Source organism: Argentina anserina, chromosome 3 (genome assembly GCF_933775445.1).
Source record: "Argentina anserina chromosome 3, drPotAnse1.1, whole genome shotgun sequence".
Lineage (NCBI taxonomy): Eukaryota > Viridiplantae > Streptophyta > Magnoliopsida > Rosales > Rosaceae > Argentina > Argentina anserina.
In genome coordinates, this window is record NC_065874.1 from 32576624 (window position 1) to 32586716 (window position 10093).

Genomic DNA, 10093 nt, shown 5'->3' on the forward strand with positions numbered 1-10093 from the left:
TGAAATGCTTCAGTCGCGTCCTCTGCTTCCTATTGTGCGTTTCAATCAGCTATTGGGTCGACTTGTCGAATCTGAACTCTATTCGGAAGTCATCTCATTTGGTAGGAAGATGGTTCTGCATGGAATTGCTCGGGATCGATATACTCTGTCTACTCTCATCAGCTCCTACTGTCATCTGAAACAGTTGGGGTTTGGATTATCTGTCTGGGAAATTTATTCAAAATGGGTCTTCAAGCTGATGGTATCGCCTTCGACTCTTTGATCCACGCCTTTGTTAACGAGAAGAGAGAGGCTAAGGCTGCAGAAATTTTCGCCAAATTGGTGCGCCACGGTCATTGTAAGCCCAGTGATGTTGCTTTGAGTAGACTAATTATGGGCTTTGCGGACCCTGATGGTCCAAGCAACTCAGATTTTGTATGTGTACTAGTAATTTGTCTGATCAACCATTATCAACTTGTTGGGGATAATCGTCAATTTTGTGTGTGTTACACAGAAAGTGGATCCTCTAAAGCAGCACTGAGCGCACACCTTAGTCGTCAATATATAAATTTTGTTGGTGGGTAGAGCAGTGATATAGGACATATTACTGGGATGTTTAATCCGTTTTATTGTCCTGCCGGAGTTAGAAACCAGGGAGTCAAGAGCTACAGTATAACCAAACAAAATCACTACACATCATCGTAGCTTCATAAAACTTTGAATGTAATTGTCTAAATTATCAACAACCGACCTTGAGAACTTTGAAGATAAACAATATCACAACAGAAACTGGATTGAATGACTTAATCTTATTGAACAAATCTGGCTCTTTAAATAGTCTTACACATCTAACAGAAAAGCTGAAATAAAGCTGATGACTTAAGATAAGCTAACACAGAAAAACCTGCACTCTCCTCTATCAGTCCTAAAGACCAGGAGTTATTGAAACAGAACATGACTAAGTAAATAGGACTTAGTAAACTCCTAAAAACAAGCAACAACCTTTCAATCCCTCCCCTAAACTAACTGTGGTACACAATTAGTTTAGTTCAACTGCTTTGCAAATTCCCATCTGACTTCTAAGCTCCAGGAAAGTCTCCACCTTTAATGGCTTTGTCATTAAATCAGCAATTTGTTCCTTAGTTCCACAATGATGTAATTCAATGATCCCATCTTTGACAAGCTCTCTCAGAAAATGAAAACGCACATCAATATGCTTACTCCTTCCGTGCATGACTGGATTCTTTGACAACTTGATAGTGGAGCTGTTATCACACATAATAATAGTTCCCTTCTTTTGACCAAGCCCCAACATTTCTACAACTCTCCTCATCCACACTGCTTGACTTGCACACCCAGCTGCTGCTACAAATTCGGCCTCTGTAGTTGACAAAGTAACAATTGGCTGTTTCTTGGAGAGCCAAGATACTGCTCCAGAACTTAAAAGAAAAAACATAACCAGAAGTACTTTTCCTATCATCCAAGTCACCTGCATAGTCACTGTCTGTGTAGGCAATCAAAACATCTGAACTCCCCTTCTTGTACATGATTCCATAATCAAAACTACCCTTCAAATACCTCAATATTCTCTTGGCAGCTTGTAGATGAATCTCTGTAGGTTTAGCCATATATCTGCTGATTAAGCCTACACTGTACATTAAATCCGGACGAGTTGTTGTGAGATACATGAGACTCCCCACAATTTGTTTGAAGTATGATTCATCAATTGCAACTTCATCTTCATTCTTGTTAAGTTTGCACCCTGGAACAATCGGACTATTGACTTCATGACTCTCTTGCATTCCAAAACGCTTCAAAACTTCCAAAGCATTTTTTTTTTTTGGCAAATAAAGATACCACCAGATTGTTGTGATACCTCAATGCCAAGAAAAAACCTCATTTTTCCCAGATCAGTCATTTCAAAAGCTTGCATCATTGAACACTTAAAACTTCTCATCATCTCTTCATCATCACCAGTATAGATTAGATCATCAACATAAACACTTACAATAAGAACTTTACCTTCCTTGCTCCGTTTTGTGAAAAGTGTCTGCTCATTTGGACATCTTTTGAAACCCTCACTGATAAAATAAGCCTCTATACGACTGAACCAAGCTCGTGGAGCCTGTTTAAGCCCATATAAAGCCTTCTTCAACTTGTACACCTTGAGCAGATCACCATCCTTCTCATAACCTCTTGGTTGATCAACATAAACATCTTCTTTCAACTCCCCATGTAAGAAGGCTGATTTCACATCAAGTTGATAAATTGTCCAACCCTTTTGAGCTGCAAGTGCAATGATCATCCGAATTGTGTCCATCCTTGCTACTGGTGCAAATACTTTTGTATAATCAACTCCATGTTCTTGTGCATAGCCTTTTACAACCAAACGTGCCTTGTACTTATGCACCTCTCCATTCTCACTAAGCTTTGTTTTGTAGACCCATTTAACACCAATCCTCCTTGCTCCAGCTGGTAAGTCAGTCAGCACCCAAGTATCATTCTTCTCTATAGCTTCTATTTCAGAATCCATCGCCTCTCTCCAATTTCTACTTTTCACTGCATCTTCGTAATAAAGAGGATCACTTGACACCATTAGTGCCAAATTTCCTTCATCTTCAGATAACCCGAGACCTTCCCCACTAACATAATCCTTTGTCCATGCTGGCGGCTCTCTCACTCTCTTACCACCTTCATTATTCTCATTATCCCCACTGCTAGTTTCTTCTACCTCACCATTTTTTCAACTCCATCACTGCTAACCTCATCTACCTCACAATTTTTTTCAACTCCATCAATGTCTTTACCTCCTTCACCCTTATTGTCAACTTCTCCTACTCTATCATCATTCCCCCATTCTAAATCTACTAATATCTCCTCTTTATAACTAACATCCCATTCCCACTGCCTCTCTTCTTCAAACACTACATCTCTACTCACAACAACCTTTTTAGCAACAGGATCATACAACCTGTAAGCTTTAGACTCCTCACTAACACCCAATAGTACACAAACAAAACTTTTGTCATCAAGTTTTTTTCTCTTTACCTCTGGAATACGAACATGAGCTATGCTACCAAAAACTCGGAAATGCTCTACTGAAGGCTTCACTCCACTCCAAGCCTCCTCTGGAGTAATGTCTTTGACAACCAATGTAGGACACCTGTTTAGAACATAAATACTCCAATTCACTGCCTCTGGCCAAAAAGTCTTGGGGATCTTCTTTTCAGAAAGCATTGAACGAACCATATTTAACACAGTTTTATTCTTCCTCTCAGCCACACCATTTTGTTGTGGTGTATAGGCAGCGCTCAGCTGCCTCTTAATGCCATTTTGTCTGCAAAAATTATTGAACTCATTTGAGGTGAATTCTCCTCCCCTGTCAGTACGCAAACACTTCACAAACAACCCTGTTTCTTTCTCAACCATTCTCTTAAAACATTTAAAAGAATTGAAAGCTTCTGATTTTTCTGACAAAAAATACACCCATGCTTTTCTACTGTAATCATCAATAAAGCATAAAGTGTACCTCTTCTTGCTATTGGATTTGGGAGTGATTGGACCACAAATATCAGCATGAATGAGTTCCAACTTCTGAGTTGCTCTCCAGGTACTTTTCTTAGGAATAGAGTCACGGTGTTGCTTCCCAATGATACAATCAATACAAGTTTCATTTGAGGCTGGAAAGTGTGGAAGACCTCGTACCATTTTCTTGTACTGTAAAGTTCTCAAACCCTTGTAGCTTAGATGTCCATATCTTCGATGCCAAAGCTGAGACAGATCTTGAGAACTTGTGTGAAGACATGTACCATTTTGAGCTTCAATTTGTGCTTGTGACTGAGCTAACAGGATAAACATTCTATTGGCAGTCATATTGGTTTGAATAATCAAACCCTTTCCTGGATGATAAATCTTGCACAACCCTCCCTTGATCAGAATGGCCAAGCCCTTTTCTTGTAGCTACCCAATGCTCAAAAGATTATTTTTTAATTCTGGAACATAATATACCCCAGTAACAACATGATTAACTCCATTTAGATACAGCTTCACGTTTCCCTTTCCTATCACATTCATCCTCGAATTATTCCCCAATTTCACCAAGTGACGAAACCTTTCATCCAAATCACAAAACAAAGCTCGATCCCCACACATGTGATTAGAGCAACCTGAATCCAAGAACCAAGCATCCTCTCGCCTAGCTTCATGCAACTCCACATAGGACATCAAAAGCATTTATTCTTCCTCATCAAGTTCTGCATAGTTAGCCTTCTTCTCCCAAGTTGGACATTCATACTGAAAATGGCCAAGCTTGTGACATTTAAAGCATTCAATTGTGGCCTTGTTGAAAACTTGACGACCTCTCCCACGGCCTCTTCCTCTAAAGGTGTTTCTTCCACGTCCTCTTCCTCCAAATCTATCATCATATGTCACTTTCAGAGCTTGCTCCTCTCCACTGCTTCTGTTGAATTTTTGCTCATGTACAATCAACGAACTTTGTAATTCATCAATTGATAGCTGATCTATATCTTTAGACTCCTCAATTGCACAAACTATGTAATTGTATTTGTCAGTCAAGGATCTAAGAATTTTCTCAACAATTGTAACATCAGTATGCTCTCCCCTCATCTTATTAGCAACAGACATAACACGAGCAAAATAATCAGTCACAGTTTCACCTTCTTTCATTTGGAGAAGTTCCCACTCCTTTCTCAAAGCTTGAAGGGCTGCACGCTTCACCCTGGCATTTCCCTGATACTTCTTCTTCATGGAGTCCCAGATTTGCTTTGAAGTCTCCTTATTCAATATCGTCTCCAGGATTGTTCGATCAATTGCCTGAAATAAGTAACCTTTGACATGTCGTCTGTCGATCATTCAAAATCTGCTCCTCCACCCTCTGAGTCTGCTCCTCGGCCTGCTTACGTTGTGCCTCCACGACCTCTCCTCTCTCAGCTGCTACCACAGATGAGAAGGAGACTGATTGTTGAGCTCTTGAGTGTTGAGCTCCCTCTGTCATCGTTGGAATCCCATTCTCTACAAGACCCCAAAGTTTCTTTTGCTTCAGAAAATTCTCCATTAACATGGCCCAATGGTCATAATGACCATCGAATCGAGGAATTGACGGCGGCACAAAATTTCCTTCACTCGACATTCTCCCTTGTTTTTAAATCACTCAAAGCTGCGGCTTTCTTTTTATCAGACCCAGTAGGGGCTCTGATACCAGATTGTTGAGAACTTTGGAGATAAACAATATCACAACAGAAACTGGATTGAATGACTTAATCTTATTGAACAAATCTGGCTCTTTAAATAGTCTTACACATCTAACAGAAAAGCTGAAATAAAGCTGATGACTTAAGATAAGCTAACACAGAAAAACCTGCACTCTCCTCTATCAGTCCTAAAGACCAGGAGTTATTGAAACAGAACATGACTAAGTAAATAGGACTTAGTAAACTCCTAAAAACAAGCAACAACCTTTCACCAATCATCATCAAAGAAGAAGTGCAGAAATAGTGAGACAATGCTCAACAAGCTCTCTTTGAGCCACCCACCCGCCTCATGACTTGGCCACATATTACCATCCACGATCACTCCAATGTGACCTAGTAACATAGCTGAGCAAAACTAATATATGTATCTGTGCAATGAAAGCACCCATCGGAAACCTTTATAAGCTTGAGCAGCTCTAGGTAGTTTTGTCCCCCGTTACCAAGAATATAGCTTAGTCTATATGACTAAAGAATCTCCATAAATAAGCAGTCATCAGGACACTTGGTCTTGTAATAGGTACCGGATACAAACTCGGACATACCGTTCTGGATAGTTATAAACAATACAACTGGTTGGCCGAAAAATAATCAAGTTAGAACATATATTATCATTGATTAACCGCAGAAATGTTGTAACACAGTAGAATTAGGCACTGAAAAGATTAGGTGACAACTGAAGAAAGATGGGAGCTTATTTAGGAGGGATTGCCCTGTCCCTTTACCTCTTCTGATGTTCTCTACATCCCTTGATCGTTTCCATTTGCTTGATAAATTAAAAAAGGACCTTGTACTACTATAGCCAGATGTCTTTTACTGCGAAGAATGTCGATCAGAAGTTCAGAACTCATTTTTCTCTGGACCAAAACTTACTGAATGAACTCAATGAAGAGATGTGAGATGAAAGGTCAAAATGTCTAAAGCTTTTAGTACAGAGAGAATCACTTTGACGTTTAGAAACCTACGAAACTAAAATTGCATAAGATTATAGTTTTAGGCTTCTAGCCATAGCTGATTAGAATTAATATCTTAATCCAATAAGGAACTACTTTAATCGTTTTAGACCTTTAGTGATTCACTTTTTTCCTTTTATTTCCCCTCAAACAACCAGAAGGTTACAAAATGACAATTCAAAGTACATAAGCAAGTAATCTTTGTGTGCATTCAAGAAACAAGCCACAACAAGCCTCATGGATGCAGTGTTGTAGACTTCGAATAAGAAGTTAGATGCAATGAATTAAGCAAATTCCCATAGGAATGCTATAGTAAAAACCATTGGGAAAGGTTGACTGGTAGTACCTACTAAGTACTAACTGTTGCTCCGAATTAACATATGACATGATGGTACAACAATCAAGCAAAAGTGCTTCAGGTAATACACGAACTATCAATTTCGTAGTAGATGCATCTGCAGAGAAACCCCAATCGACCATTCCTTGAATAAGTCCCACACCCCATGATGTTTCATTGTTTCTCAACAACCCTCGAATAATGATGTTATAGGTGAAGCCATCCGGAGAACATCCTCGCCCTCTCATTTCTCATACCAACTTTTCTGCTTCAATTACTAAGCCATGTGTTTGGGCCTAAAATAATACTCCGGTATTATCTACTACTTTTTACGCTCGTGGACCGGTTATTTGAGAAAAATCTATCACAGAGCAAGATTACCTGCCGTATTGGAATAGATTTAGGGGACTAATGCTGTATAGAATCTGAGTTGAATAAGGAAGGTGAATCCAAATCAACTAGGAGGTTCTCAAGACTTGATTCGCAAGAAAGAACAATTTGTGTTCTCTATATAAAGGGGGTCGAATGTGCAGAATAACACACGCAACGTCAAAAAAACTATCGCGCAGCCGCATAGTCAAATCTCCCCACGGAGTAAAAGTCCAATTCGCTTCGGTAACCAAGTCTATCATCGGAGCGGAGCTACCCAGATGTACGCCTCGCGCTGCATGTAGCAAACAAGTCCGATTAACCTCGGCAACTAGAGTCAAGTCTATCGAGTCGCTAGCATAGCTTCTAGCAAACATAAAAGTCTGCACTCGTCAGCAAATCCTTACAGTGAGAGAGTCCCGCTATCAACGACGCAATATAAGCTCTGTTTTTCCCCAAGCGGTCTAAAGTAAGATCGGCCATCTACTTAAGGTGGAGTGAAAGGTACCTAGCAACTCCGGTTGTGTATAGGTCATTCGAACTTCACCGGTTTATCAGCAATTGCGGAGCAATCGTTTGAGAAGAAGATAGTACGTGAGCGCGAACATCATCAAACAAAGCAAAAGTTGTATCTAACTCAAATGTACTGGCACACCAGCAACAACAGAGAACGAATGTTAGAACCGTCTAGAGTTCGACACCGGGGCTTGCTGATTGTTCTCTGAGGAATATCTTTTTTCCCAGCTCGAAGACCATGACGACAAAGTCCATGAATCATTATAATGTAAGTCCACACATCCGGCTGAAAATCCTTTTGATGACAAACCACAAAAGAGATCTCTGGCAGCTTCAATATTTCCAGCTTTGCACAAACCTTCAATAATGATATTGTAAGCTACAATATTAACTCCCGCTTTGTTGGTCTCCATCTCTTTCAGCAATTCTAATGCCTTGGAAAATTTCTGGTTGGTTACACAAGCCATCAAGTAAAACAGTGTAAGTTCGAACATTTGGAAGCTGGCCACGACTTTGCATCACTTTTCTGCTTCTTGAATTCTCTCCCCTTTGCAAAAACCATCCATTAGACAAGTATAAGTGTTAGAACACAGGTTCAGTAAGTAATGGAATCAACTTAATCAACACAAGATGTTGTATAAAATAGCCTTTGATTTATACTTCTAATTACAGTAGTAAATTGAGTTTTAAGAACTCAATTCCAATTCTATAAATACAGTAATATTACAACTATAAAATGAATTTGAAGAACACAATTTCAATTCTATGAATACAGTAATATCAATTTCAATTAAACTGAAATCAAAAAGATTGAAAACAAATAAACTGACTTGTTGATTTTGATAGAGGCTTGCTTGTTGCAATCTCCTAAAACAGAAATTCGCCCCTACACTTGTGCTTGTAGATCTTTGGACGTCTGTCTTGCAGGATACAACTATCGAGTTCAATCGAAACACTTCAATTGAATCCCTGGAAAATTCTACTTGTGTTTCTCAGAAATATTAAGGAAAGAAGAGAGAGGAGAAAATTGATTAACCATCTGCTTGGGTTTGTCATCCTTATATAGAGGATTGGTGATGCTTTGAAAGGGTATGACGAATCAATAGCAAAGCTTCATTCACTTTAGTTGAAACTCAGAAGTCATGTCCTTTCGTTCCCAAAAGACACGTTTGTTTGATTTGTTCCATCTCCACAATTCATTTTTACCCAAAAATTCTCTAATAATAAATAACTGTATTTGGAACTAGTTTCATATGACGCATTTCTTTAAAAATCTTGTTAGCATTATGGACCTGTTTCACCTTGCAATATCCGTTGATCAGTATATTACAACTATAATCATTAACCAAGGAGCCCTTGGTTATCATGAGATCAAAAATATGTCTACCATCGTCCATTTGCCCATCGTGAACAGTAACCATCCATTAAAGAAATATATGCGATTGTATCAGGCTCAATACCTTTTTGAATCATCATTTGAACAACTCTTTTAGCTTCCACAACCTTCCCTTCCTTACAGAGAGTATCAACCAAGATACTGAGGGTGATGACATTTGGAGAGACACCCTTGCTCAACATGTCATGAAGCAACCTCATAGCTTCTTGCCACTGGCCTAAATCGCAAAGTCCGTCAATCAAGGAGGTGTAAGTGACAACATTCGGAGCAATACCTCTACCAATCATTTGGGAGAAGAGCTTTAATGCCTCATCAATGAGTGTCTCCTTGCAAAGACCATCGATTATGGGACTGTAGGAAACTACGTCAGGCTCGCATCGACCTTCTCCCATCTTCCCAAGTAACTCAATCGCAGCACCGTTGTTCCCCGTCTTGCAGAAGCCCTTACTAAGTGTGTTGAAAGTAAACACATTGGGCTTAGAATGACCCTCCTCCAGCATTTTGGTGAAAATTTCGGGCAGCCTCGGGAACTTGATTGTCGAGAACAAAGCCTGGATGACAGTGTTAAAGGTCACGACGTCTGGTATGCTCGACATCTCCCACTGGTTTGGTTGGGTTTGAGGGATGAGAGTGATACATCTGTAGAGGACTAGAGGGAAGGAAAGGCATAACTGTAGGGTGCTGCCCAAGTGAGAATAAGAAGAAGAGAGTGCCTGAATTGATCTGCGCATCATCTTGGATTCTTGAGTAGAGAAAGCTCAAACTGACAACTAGTTGGTAGAATAAAGGGACTCGGGAGAAAGGTTGCAGAACAGAAGGGTTTTGAAGCCTTCCTTGTTAGATCCGGAATTTAATGAATTTGTTTCGCGGAATTTCGTTAATCATTAAACTCTTATTTTTGCATCTTTTCAATTTTGTGTTTTTTTTTCTTAAATTATTTTTCTCACTTGAGGAACCTAATGCAGTTGATTTTTTTGAATATCTTTCTAAGGTAAAGGTGAATAAGTCTGAGCAAGATTTTAGAAATAAATTATGATTAAAATGGTTAACAGTAATGTAACGTAGACATTATCACCGTGTTATTACAGTAGCATATAATTTTTTTTCTAATTTGACACTTTATCAATTTATCTGGACCGGCTAGTTTAAGGAGGTTTTGCAGATTGAGAATCATTTACAGCTACAAGCTAGCGACATGAGTCCTAAAATTTTCAATGGCAGAGATTTTAAACTCTAAACAACAATTTGTTCAATAGACTCTACATGACTAGAACAA

At 39.3% G+C, this 10093-nt stretch overlaps 1 pseudogene; it reads right to left on the minus strand.

The window, feature by feature from the left end:
* Nucleotides 1-6469: 6469 nt before the first annotated feature.
* On the minus strand, nt 6470-9551 carry LOC126787525 (pentatricopeptide repeat-containing protein At3g22470, mitochondrial-like; annotated as a pseudogene).
* Nucleotides 9552-10093: the final 542 nt, after the last annotated feature.